At 28.5% G+C, this 13,992-nt stretch overlaps 1 protein-coding gene across 2 annotated transcripts in view; it reads right to left on the bottom strand.

The window, feature by feature from the left end:
• LOC123301870 (protein TANC2) overlaps nt 1-13,992 on the bottom strand; it is a 219,458-nt gene that overhangs the window by 88,581 nt on the left and 116,885 nt on the right. The gene's annotated exons all lie outside the window — the stretch shown is intronic.

Raw genomic sequence — 13,992 nt, forward strand, 5'->3', positions numbered from 1 at the left:
TACATGTTTTTCAGTAGGCATTATTACCTGGGTATGAGGTTTTGGAGTGTGTAGGTTTTAGAAAAACGACATGCATCTAAGTATACTTAGAGTCGAAATAATTGAAGTAATCTATTTAGTAGAACAGGCGCTAGAAAGAGTTGAGAATGCAAAAGTCGAGGACAGCATTTTGTCAATTGTTTCTTGTTCAGAAAAGTTTATAAAATAATATTCCGGGTGTTGCTAGAAACGCTATAGGTCCAATTTTTATATATCCCTCACCATCCACAGAAACAGTTAAATATCAATTTTTTGAAATCAAAAGCTACCCGATTTTTTTTTAAGTAATTTTACGTCAAAAAGGTTTTGTGTGATTTTTTTTCCTAAAGTGCACCGTTTTAAAGTTATAAACAGTTTAATTTTTGATAAAACTCCAGAATGGCTATGTTCAAACCCGAAAACTAATGAAAATAAATTAAATTTTTGAGGTTTTCAAAATCTTAAAATCATTTTTATAAAGTTCAGAAGAGTAATTACTGATGGTATGATTCTAAAGCTTCAATTTTTAGTTGTTAACAATTGTTTAATTATTAAATTATGGTAGCTCTACAATTTCTCAAACAATGTAAGCCATTTGTGCTACATTCATATAAACTTTGTCCATTAAATCGTCAAGTTTTGTATTTATTCAAAATTCAACATTTTTTATTTATTTTTCGACAGCTAAGTGACCATTTGATACTTTATAATTTTAAGTCAATATGGTTACAAAGTAAAGGACATCGAAATATTTCTTGCGTTATGAATAATTAAATATTAGAATTATTTTGTGGCCGAAGTGAAAGAGCATCAATTAAGAAGGAATTATAATACTTTCCCTAAACGAATATTAATTTCAAGAAATTCAGAAGAAGAATAATTTATTTAATAGCTGCTTACGTTGATAATAGGAAATGTGAAAACTTTTCTACTTTCGAGTATTGTCTATTGAGATTTGACTAGGAAATTATAATCTGAGACACATATACTTTGCACGAAAGTGAATGTACAGGGTTGACATATGCTTGAAACACGAAAACTAAGTTTTGTTGATGAAAATGGGTCAAGCAAAACATATTGGTCTATAAGCGCCCTTTTGACGCAATCATTAAACTTGACACAGATTATCAGACTCAATGAAATGCTGACTCTATTCCATACTTTTTAATAGACTTAAATTAGAAAGATATTTATTAAATAGGTAAAATTTTTTGTACGATAACGTTTTTCCGCAAACCAAACAGATTAGGCAAAAACGGACTGAAAAGTTTTACATAAAAATTGTTTTTCGTATGTCTTCTACGGAAACTAGGCACTTTTTGAAAAACATTTTCCAGTGTGTTTTTCTATACTGATCATTTTTGTTATAATTGAATGAAGAAATGTGCAAGAAGCTATGAAATTTAGTTTCATATAGCGTCTTATTGGGCATTTTTGATTTCAATGACTGTCTAAACTATTCGTTTTATAGAAAAATGTTTCAAACAAAAAATGTTTACGCTTTTATAATTTTTCGAATTTAAAGGGTTTGTTTAATGTTTGAAAGTTACGAATTAGAGAGCGGTTTTAATTGAATCAGAAAACTTAGATTGAACTACCCTTATGAGAAGTGTGCCTTTGAAATTTACATTTTTCGTGTGAAGCATTTTCCTTGATAAAACTTATTTTTCACGTTTCATACATATTCAAAGTGTCAATTCGACATTAAATGAAAAAATTTAGCTCCAAATATCAAATCATTATCGATTGGTTCGATATATTTTGATCTGGACAGTGTATTTGGAATTAATAAAATTCTACATACAATACAAAAAATCTATAATAAGAATGTATCTACCTAATAATAATGAAACATAATCTATAAATATTAAAATCAGTTGGAAGTCCTTTTTATTTTTCTATTAACCATTATGAGAAAGTTAACTATTTATTTTAATTTTTGAAATACAAGTAGTGTAACATGACATGTGCTACGTTAGGCTGCTATAGCTGTAGTCTTGCTGGCTGCAGTAGTCGAATAAATTATGTAATACTGTTTCTTAATTTTTGTGTTGGTTTTTTGAAAATAAGTAGTAAAATTAATAGACTCTTAATGACATCAACACTAGGTGTAATTCGATATATTGTTTGGATATTATTAATAATTTAACATTTTTAAAATGTTTTCTTTAGAAGAATTTCTATATATTATGTTTTTATTAAAAATATTTTTATATTAATTATAAGTTGAAATTTTATACGGATAAGAACGGAATTTATAAAGAAACTTTTTTAATTCTGTTGTACCTGCGATTAAATAATCCTGTATGGTAAACTCTTTGATATTTCAACATATTCTAGGTCAATATGAAAATAAAACTTGTTGGATATTCCATTAAGCTCTGTTTCATGTTCGATTAAGCTCTGTTTCATATTCGATTGAAGCAAACGTTTGTTAACCAATTGTAAACTCCCTTTGATAAGCATTTTATACAATTTTGCAGACTTATTTGACCCCTACAATACAACGATTTTAATTAGATTTTTTAATCTTCGAACCAAAAAAAGAGGGGTGTTATAGGTTTCACCGCTATAAGTGTCTGTCTGTGGCATTGTAGCTCCTAAACGAATGAATTGATTTTGATTTTGTTTTTGAAAGTTAATTTAATAGAGAGTGTTCTTAGATATGTTTCAAGAAAATCGATTCAGGTTGGACAGAGCCAAAATGAAAAAACAGCATTTGACGGGGGTTTTTTTAATTTTCCAAACATTTGTTAATTCTATAAATTAATCTGTTAAGGTGATGTATTTGGATTATATTTACATACATATAAACCAAATACATGTTTTGTAGTCAAGTAATGAGTTATTTTTTGCTTTAAAATATCACGAAACTAACTTTACAATAATATATTGTGTGCTAATGATGCTTATAAATTTGATAATATAGATATCGCTCTTCAATCATCAATATTATAGTCGTCACTGATCAGATGATAGATCTTTGATGAACTCATAATTAAATTAAAATTTTGTTTTCATATCATCGGTTATATTTTTATGATATTATTATAAACTACAAGATTGTCTAAATATTTTAGATAGTTTTTTATCTCTCTCTAGATTTTTTTCATATAGAAATATATAATTGAAAAGGATAACCTATATGATTCATCATTTTTTCAGCCAACTTTGAACGATAAAATAATAATAAAAAGCCCGATGACCTAGGAATTTTTTGTGATTTTTGGAAACTTTGTTAATAAAAAAATGTATTTATAAATTTTTATTGAAATCCCTAGTATTATTCAATCCTTGCATATCTCCATAATCATATTTTTGAATTTTGAGTTTAAAAATGATTGTTTATTCATTTAGCATCGTACGAGACAACGACAGTGCGTTCTTGAAATCCAAAATCTAGTTTTGAATCTTGGTATCAATCAAAAATCAAAATATATTAAAAAAAAAATAGCTTTTAGCTCGTGTCTTTAAGATATTAATCCAAATAACAAATCTGACATATTCTTAAATTTATCTATAAACACTTCAACAACACAAAAATAACAAATTAAAAATAATTATATGCCAATGGGGACTGATAAAATTGATTAGCTTCACTAACACATTAAAACTCACATTAATTATTGATATCAACTCAAGGAAGTGAGTAGAAATATAATATATATTTTAAGATGGTGGAAGCGGGGGGAAAATTGAGGGGAATTTACATGTTTTTATCGGCAACAAAAATAATTGAATGATTTGAAAATGCAATTAAATATTTTACATACAACATAAAAATATATTTAGGTGAAGCAACTTTTTGATAGGTTTTTAAAATTGATCTGTACAGAAATATTAGCAATGAATGATGGTGGCGAAGTATTTGAAGAGCTGTCAAAACAAAAAAGGGGATATTAAATGTTTTAAAATTTTTAGAAAGTGTTCGAAGATATCTGTTCTTCGGATACTTACTCTGTAAATCGAAATAATTCCCTTACAATTTAATGTCTGCAATTGAGAATAAATACTTTGTTTTCAACTTTTCTATAATTGACGAAAGGCGAACTGAAATGTACGATTTGAAATTCTTGATCCATACGTGGTAAAAATTATTACTAGGTAATATTAAACTAAAAATTTAAAGAAACCCACAACATAAAATCTAAGCATTGTAGTTCCTAAACAAATGAACCAATTTTGATTTTTGTTTATTTGTTTGGAAGGTAATTTAATCGATAGTGTTCTTAGTTCTCGTTTCAAGAACATCTGCCCATTTGTTAAGTGATCACCACCTCTTTTCTGTAAATTCTAACAAAGATAGTGCAGACTGTCACCAAATTAGCAACGAGTAATATACTCAATAAGAGTAACTAAAACACATTTTGGTACCGCAAATAAGATCGTGACATATATTGTGACCCAATCCTTTACTTTCTGAGCCTAAATCTCCCATTAACAAACCTCAAGCCTGTATATAGAGGTTATTTAACGTTCATATAAAATATTTTGATGTGAAAATTAACTTTTGTGATTAAGTATATCACTTACAGCTGGTGAGATCAACTCGTCCGCGTGCCAATTTTAAGTTTCTAAATACTTAAGTGTATGTGTGTGATAATAAATTATTGTGTACATAAGTATTATTAATATTATTTGTTGATTTTTAATTGGCGTCTGTCTGTTATTATTAAATTTACGTTTTCGTTATCAAAAAATATAATGGTGATATCAATCTTTTTATTTAATTTATATATGTTATCGATAAAATAAATAATACAGACATTCTATAACAGTCGTAATGTATAATATCGTAGGTACATACTATTTCAGAAATTTCAGGGAAAAAAAAATGTTTTCTATATTTGAAAGTAAACCTATAAGCAATGACATAGCAGATTAGATTACGCATTGGCATATTTTTATATTTCTAATTTTGATGGTGATTTTTTAAACTTTGACCGAAAAATTGTATGCAATGCAACCTAATGTCGTCGAGTTTTAACATGAAAACATAATTTAAAACCATTTTTTAAAACAGTTTCAAGGGATTTTATAAAATACCTTATTCTACACATTGCCGGTAACATACATATTGTTTACTTGGTATCGTGGATTAAAATCTTATGTTTGAATCTAAAGCATCAATTTAATACTTTAATACTTCCAAAAATTTAAAAAAAAATTGATTACAAGGCGAGATTAGGTTTGGTTAGGTAATGACTCTCTGGGGGTGGACTACACTTAAACCATAGCGTCTGACCGTTGTGATACCAAAAAAAGTGTTGTCTCGTCTCCGATTACTCCATGAACCATTTGGAGTTGTTTAAGAACAGTAAAATGCTATTGATGTTAACGAATTTTACGTTGGAGAGATCTTCAAAGAAAGGCTGTCCAAAATGCGTCAATCTCCTAATAGCATGAGCTGGACTATGACAGAAAAGATGCGATATCATTTTCTCCTTGCCCACACTATCTGGTAGGACCAGTCGTTCAGAGTGCCTTAAGATCTTAGGAACACCGACGATTGTACTTAAGCCATATATTTCTAGTTAACAAGGCGAGAAAATATAAGAACTTAATTTATAATTATTAATTAATTTCATTGTGAAAAAATCTGAATGCTTTTTTCTAAAACAATTATTATTATCACTAAAGGTTATGATCTGCTCTATTACGGTCACACTTACAACGGCTTATTTATTTTTGTCGGAAGCATATTTGACAACTTAATGGAACACTCTGTAGAAAAGTTATGTATACAATTTGGTTTGAGAAATTATTTATTTAAAATTTGCTTTGTTTGTCATTATTTTGCAAAACTACGTCATGATGTCAGTCATTTTGTTTACCTTTGCTATTTTTTAGTTTAATATTTGATAAATAACTTCCATTGGTTAATTCAGTTGGAAATCGTTAAGGGGAATTTAATTTAATTTAATCGTTAAAAAATAAGTGGAATTTTTTTAATATCACACTCTTAAAACCAAATCAATGCCGGTTATCGAATCATAATTGTCAAATTAAATTTTTTATCAATATTTTAGAGCCAAACTTAACGTATAAAATTTGGTTAAGATAATTTTTTAAAAGGAAATCATTAAGATTTGAATTGAACCAAATGTTTTTCCTTCCACTTCCATTTATTCAATTCAAAATTAGTGCATGATAATTTAGATTGGAATGCAATCTGTAAACAATCACCAATTTAACGGAAGTTATGAAATGATCTGTGTATTCTTTTATGAATGTATTGCATATTTGTATAATTTAAAAAGTATGTTCAGGAAATGTATGTTAAATCAATAAAAAAATGATGTAATTCTTTTAAATTAAATTAATTTTAGTATTTACGAGAAATTTTCTCTAGAACTATCCATAAACTCAAACCATATTTTCAATCCCTTTCTTTTAGCTCCTAGTGTCTTCGTATTTGCCGAAAAAACTTTGGATCGATTTTTAACCATTAAACCGTTCCAATAAAACTGAAAGGCAGACTCGTGGCGACTATCTTTCGGTCTTTATGAGAGTATCCTTTGTAGTGTTGACAGATTTACAGCACTAATACGATATTTAGATAACTATATGTGTTCTCTTTCTCAGATATCACATTCTCTCTGACTCCGATAGAAATACCTTAAGAAGTTTTGTTTCAAGAACTTCTTGTGTCTGGAAAATATCGTTGGTAACATTATCCTCACCAAAAGTGTATATATCCAGTTATTAAAATTAACTAAGACAAGTGAAAACAAACATTTGACTGAGTTAGTTGTTGAAATACCATGTATAGAAAGTGTTGATGATGCAACCGTTCCTTTTTTGATGCCACGCAAGTAAAGAAAGATATCCACTCTTAGATAGCCATACATGCATAACTTCTCGTGGGTAAACAGTGATGTCTACTAAAAAATGTTTCAAACAAAAGTTGTTTATTTTGTTATAGGAAACATTTTTCACACTTAAGCTTTTGTTCTTTCTCTAACGGTTTACAAGATGGGTCCTACGCACCCAAGACCCAATTGACCTATGTTGCTCATTTACGAACTCGACCTCACTTTTTACGTCCTAAGTACGCTATAAATTATTATAATTTCAGCTTGAAATCTCTTTTCGTTTTTGGGTTATCATATTAAAAGATAGACAGACAGGCGGACAGACAGACGGACAGACAGACAGACAGACAATCGGAAATGGACTAATTAGGTGATTTTATGAACATCTATACCAAACCTTTGTTTGTAGCATCAATATTTTTTAGCGTTACAATCTTGGCATTAAACTTATTATACACTATGATATATTTCATATATATATTCTTCTAGTTTTTTTTATTCATATCTTTTTGCTTTAGCTTTTTGGCAAATCGATTTTTGATCCATACGATTCTAACCTTGCATAGTAAACTCGACTCTTTTGAGCGATTTTAAAATATTATTTGTCCGCAGAAATTTTGAAGACCCATAAAGTTATTAAATTCATTGAATTTCTTAAGACTAAATAATCGAATTAATGACTAAATAATCTTAATCTTTGTTAGAATAACGGATTTGTATTCGTATAATTAACCAACAATATCGACTATTTCAAATAATTTGCTGACAAAAAATACGCTTAGAAACAGTCTAAACTATTTTTTAGAATGGAAAAATTTCGCTTTAAAAAAATGATTTATCATTGTCCAATTGAAAAAAAAAATTACATATGATATAGAAATTAATTTCAATATAATTAATAATAATTTCATTTCAAGGATTAATTAATAGACGTTTGATATTTGCAAATAAAAAATAAAAAAATTAAATAATCATTATAAATAATAAAATGAGTCATTTTTTATTTATGTTTCAGGTGTGACATTTTTTTAATGTTAAATCATAAACTTTGATTGTAAAGTAACTAATAGTTTGTCAAATAATAATACCTATGTTTATTTTTTTGCAACAATTCCTATTGTTTGGATTGAATTCATAAGTGATTTTTATGACGCCAAGTGTCTGTCAAAAGCATTTTAATCACGAAGTACTAATAAAAAATTTGTAATATTTTTTAGTAAGAATCTTTTTGACACATCAATCTTTTTTAGAAGTGTTAATTATTTTAATAACTAGTAAAAAAATCTTTTTAATATTAGTGAACAATTTTGTGAAATTTTTAAACCGTACACAAAATATTTTTTCATCTAGTCATGGTAAAATAGAAATAAAATAGTTTTCATCTGGTCAAAATTTCATCTAGTCATGGTAAAAATTATCAAAAATAAATTTTGATGTAGTCTAGGGTGGCTATCTCCCGATATCTAACATAAATCCTCCAAGGCTCAGTAAATTTTTAATTTTATACCCTTTATATATAAAATATATATCAAGGTATCCTAAGTTTAGTTCCAAGTTTGTAACTCTTAAAAATATTGGTGCTACCAACAAAATTTTGGTATGGGTGTTCTAAAAATCCATTTCCGGTTCACAATACGAGAACTCAAAAACGAAAAGAGATATCAACTGAAATTTTGAAGTGAGGTCGAGTTCGTCATTAAACAACAGGGGCCAATTGGGTCTTGGGTTCGTAGGACCCACCTTGTAAACCGGTAGAGATAGAAGGAAAGTTTAAATGTAAAAAATGTTCTTTATAAACAACTTTTGTTTGACACATTTTTTTGTAAACACCGCTAAGGGCACAACAAATTATATAGTATGTATTACATGGGCTTATCAGTTATATGTGTGTGAAATTTATGTATGTGTGGCTATCTATCTTTACTTACATAACGTACAAAAACAAACAATTGCGTTATCAATACCGCCCTATACATGGTATCTCCACAATTAACTAAGTCAATTGTTTGCTTTCACTTGTTTATTTTATATTCAGGTAAATTCGTTAACGTTCGATTTTTAAACATTTGCTTAGCTAACTTCATATGAAGTAGAAAATGCAGTATCTTCTTAACAGCATTAGTGGCAAAATTTCTTTTTAAGTAATATTAATTACCAAAGTTGCGTTGCTAAGTTTATGCACATCAGTTCCAATCAGCTTTTATTTTAAATTATTTTTATATTTATTTAAATTTTTAATTATAGAGAAGCTGGGTAAATAATACATAAAAAATATGGTTATTCGTTGTGTGTGTAGTCATGGTATCGACAATAAAATCGACGACAGCACTTCCAGTGGAATATTTTGACGTTAAAAGAGGCTGTTATGATTAATTTGTAATTCTTTACATGTAAATTAAAATTATTGAAAAATAACAATTAATTAATCTTGTTGCATTGGAAATTGTGAAAATAAGAGACCAATTAGCACAAATATTATTTTTTAAATGTAAATTATCGTAATTACTTATTTAAATTTGCTAGACAATAATATTATATTCTCAATGTAAGCCATAAATGCAATCCATACAATTGTATTAATAAGTAGTGTATCAACTTCTCGGAACTTTAACGTGGCAAACTGATCAGATTATTCTCACGGAAAATTTGGCATCAATATTTTATAAATAAATACGATTCTTAGCTCCATTATATGCGGCCTTTTAATATACACCGAAACAAAGAAAGTTAAAATTAATTTTAATATTGATAATTGATTTCTTTGAAAAATGAAAAACAAGAAGAAAGTACTCTATCTTCTCCTCCACACCCATTATCGATACCCTTAAGGATTCAAATTATTCTTATAATTTATAATATACCGACGCTAAAATTCCTTTGAAAAAACCAATACCACTTAAAGGTATCCAGCCACCAGTCACGATTTTTCTTAAAAACTTCTTTTTTTTCAATATTTAAGTACAGTTTTTTTAATTCTTCCGTTGTGAACGACGCTAAAATTCTTTAATATTTCAATTTACAATCCACGAAGTCAGCTAGTCCCATATTATTAATAAAAGTCACGAATATCACAAAAACAAAAGATGTGTTATGTATACAATTTAAGTTGTATATTTCAGTTTTATGTGAGTACATTGTTTATAATTATTGTGACCTAGAAATGTCAATAAAAAAATGAATTTTTTTAATAAATAATAATATCACTCAAATATATAGGCCTGACTATTAAAACAATTTATTATTATTTTTATTTAAATATTATATTATTAAACATGAATATTTAATAATTTCATAGAGTAAGCACCACATATAGTTGTGAAAATGTGTTAATTAAATATTTTTTCGACTAATGAAATTTTGATCGTGCACCAGTATTTTTGCTTTAGTGTATATCGATAACGTAGCTGATATTTACTAAATACAGTAAAAATTTTATTAAAACGAACTTCAATATATAAAGATTTGCTCGATTCAACAAATTTATCGAAATGCCTTAAAATTGCCCGGAAGAGTTAACGAAAAATATACCTTTACATTGCGAATAACTTTTGTCAAATCTCTTTATAATAAATTTCTTCAAACCTCTGTAAGTCGTCAATTTAGTCAAACCTCTGAAAGTCAAACAACTTCTAGTGCATGCATTCAATAAAAAAGATTCCGCAAGAATTTATCTCTCGTCAGTGTCAGACATGTTATTTCTAAGGATATGAGACTAAAAATTTCTACACATTTTCATTTTTTTTATATCGATGTAGTACTGTAGTCACGCAATTGTGAAATATAATTTAGCCCTTATGAATAACGCTATTTTTTCGTTTTAAGAAGTGTGATTGATTCAAGAACTTTTACAATCTTCAAAAGATCATGGATCACATTATTTTAAATTCCCGTTTCTGATATTCAATTTTTCAGAACTAGAATTAAATAAAACAAAAACGAAACGTCCAAATTATTTCGATATTAAATTTCTGTACTTAGTATCTTGACTGCTATATAGACTAATATGACTAACGACGTTTTTGAAGACATTCTTAAAAACACACAAAAATGTTATAACGAAAAAAAAATTCGTATTTGTTTCATTTCCCAGACACTTTATCTTACTTGGCTATTCGGAGACCTGATACAAGTATTTTGCCTAGACCTCATGGTACCAACTTTAATTTTTGTTTAATTGAAAATTTGCAAAATCGTTCTAAAACTTAGAAAACTGTCAGGTTTCCTTAGAAAATCACGTCTTAATTTCCACCCTTCTACCACTTATATACAATATCTACTATAAAAATTTTGTTTTTTGATTATTGTTTCTATAGTAAATTTTACTGTAAATATGGACATATCTATCGCCCTATTAGCTCAGTTGGTTAAGGCGTAGCCAATTCTTTCCGCGGTATGCTTAGGGTAAGGAGTTCGATTACCGCCGTCGCAACAAAATTAATTTAATTAATAGATTTGATGGACTGATGTAGTGCATGGTATATGCATGAAGGAGGTGCACTCAACCTCTGAAATTGAGGGGTTGAAAAATGAAATTATCAGCGGAAAGGTGGTAAAACACATATATGGTATCACAATGGGCTGTATAGCCTATATTAAGTGTGTGCATCGTGAACAGCCAATATTACCTAACCTAACCTAACCATGGCTATATCTAATAATTAGAAAAAGCATTTTTCGCTCACTTTTTTGGAAAAGAGTGTCGAGCTACATCCCGTAGGCTGTCTGGTTTTTGGAAACAATAGACCCAAAAGTGTAAAACGCACAAAGAAATTGCAAATATGAAAACTTAGCAAAACTTTACAAAACTTATTTGTAAAACTAGCTAAAAACACCATATTTTTTGTTTTTCTTATTTATGTGCATCCTTACTTTATGATCGTAATAACATACTTTATGTATAATTCTTACTATGTTTACATGATAAAGTATCATTTATGCATATCGCATATTAAACGTATGCGTACGTGTGTCCACATTGATATATGTATGCATATGCATATGAAAATTATTAAACTGTGTGTTTGTGAACATTTTACCAATTAACTTGATTTTAATTGATTTAATTTAAAAAATAATATTAAAAGTGCCTTAAGCTGCATAGAAAACAACTTAACACACACACACACACACACAGATAAGGCATATATCATAATACAGTTTGTTTTATTTTTTTTTCTTGAAAATTATATGTTATTAAGTTTTATAATAAAACTAGCGGCCCCGACGGACGTTGTCCCGTAAAAACGTAACTCCAATTCATGAATACCTATACTACGTTTAGCCTGTCCGCTAAACCCATCCCGCTAAACCCCAATTTAACTCCTATTTATTGGACTGGCCTGACCTTCGACCTTTGGCCTGACCTTTGATAGTAGAGCTCGCTGCGCTCGCATATGGCTCTAATAAATGCCTATTGACAATACCTGAATACTATTAAAAATACATAGTACACATAGTATACATAATATGATATGATTTATATGCGCTCCCACCATTTAATGAAATTTCATTTTTTTGGTACGGAGCCCTCAAAAACAGTTGTAGTGGACCGAATGGTAAATCTAAACCATTCTCCAATCCCCTTGAACTCACACAAAAAATTTCATCGAAATCGGTCCAGCCGTCTAGGAGGAGTTCAGTCACATACAGACACACACAAGAAATATATATATTAAGATATATTCACAAAAAACAAACGGTTTGACAGAGTATGCAAATTGATATGATATATAACAGAATCATAAAAAATGTTGTATTGAATATCACCAGAACAGCAATGGGATTGTTGAACGACTTAACAGGTCGAAACATCCCTGCGATAAATAAAAAACTTTTAACAAAAAAAAAAAACCCGACTTCAAAAGAAAAACTATTCCAAAACAAATTATTATACACTAAAAAGTAAAAAAATAACGATAATATAATGTAGTTACAATTATTGTTTTTTTTGGAGTCAGTGTCACCCACGGAAACAACTGTGACAGAAGAGTTTGCTACATTAGCTTGGCTGACACCGACTCCAAAAATAACAATAATTGTAACTGCATTTGCATTATATTATCGTTTTTTTTTTTTTTTTTTTTTACTTTTTAGTGCATAAATATTAGTTTTAGAATAGTAATTTTTAAAAAAAAAGCTTTTTATTATGTGTTTTTTAGTGAATCTGAAGTACACTAACTAATTTTTCACTAAAAAAGAATCATCGAAATCGGTTGAGTGTAGCAAAATTAACAATGCACATTTTGTCATGAAAATCGGTTGGAATCTGGGAATAAAAAATATTCTTAACGGTTACTGCTAACTTTTGTTTGTTCGATATTGCTAACGCGAAACGAAATGTTATGAATCAGCCATATTTGTCAATTTCTAGTAGGTTGAGTTTAAAGTTTTGATTTCGGTTAACTATTTTAACAAAGGTGGCCCATTACTCTGTATGACTGTGCAAACTTTCAAATCGGTATTCCTCCAACTAACAAAAATATGGGGGTGTATTCATTTTAAATGCGACACACTGAATATGGGAATTTGTAGTCAAACCTTAACGTGTTAGTTCATAGATCCTTACATCCAAAGTTGTAAGATTTAACAAAAAAATGAAAAGCTGGGTAAGGTCACAAATATAATCAAATTATGCGTCAATGACATAAAAAAATAGACGTGTTTTTTCAATTATTGGCTTACAATTTCTCTGAAATAAGTACATAACCAAGAGTCTCTTAGGTTAGGTTAGGTTAGGTTAGAGTGGCTGTCCTGGGGTGGGACACACTTAGACCAGAGGGTCCGTTGTGATACTGTAAATGGGTTAAAGAATCTCTTTTTTTAAGCGAAATGTAGGTATACCTGTGTGTAGCAAAGATGTGCGGTGAATTGTTCTAGAAAGTTTTGAAACATACTTGGGCAACACAATTCATCATATCTACTAATTTATAAATTGAATTAATATGAACAATATATAAAATTTTTATTTTATGATTGTAAAATGATCGATTTCTTTAAATCATCATAGTTATAGATCATAAAAATTTTTGAAATCAATCAAACAAAAATACTAGATCTTAGAGCAAAGGTATTCATTATATTATTATTATCTACAATTCTAATCAATTTTTTTTTTTTATTATATATTTATACAAAGTAAAAGTTTTGAGTGAGTGCCCTT

Source organism: Chrysoperla carnea, chromosome 5 (assembly GCF_905475395.1).
Source record: "Chrysoperla carnea chromosome 5, inChrCarn1.1, whole genome shotgun sequence".
Lineage (NCBI taxonomy): Eukaryota > Metazoa > Arthropoda > Insecta > Neuroptera > Chrysopidae > Chrysoperla > Chrysoperla carnea.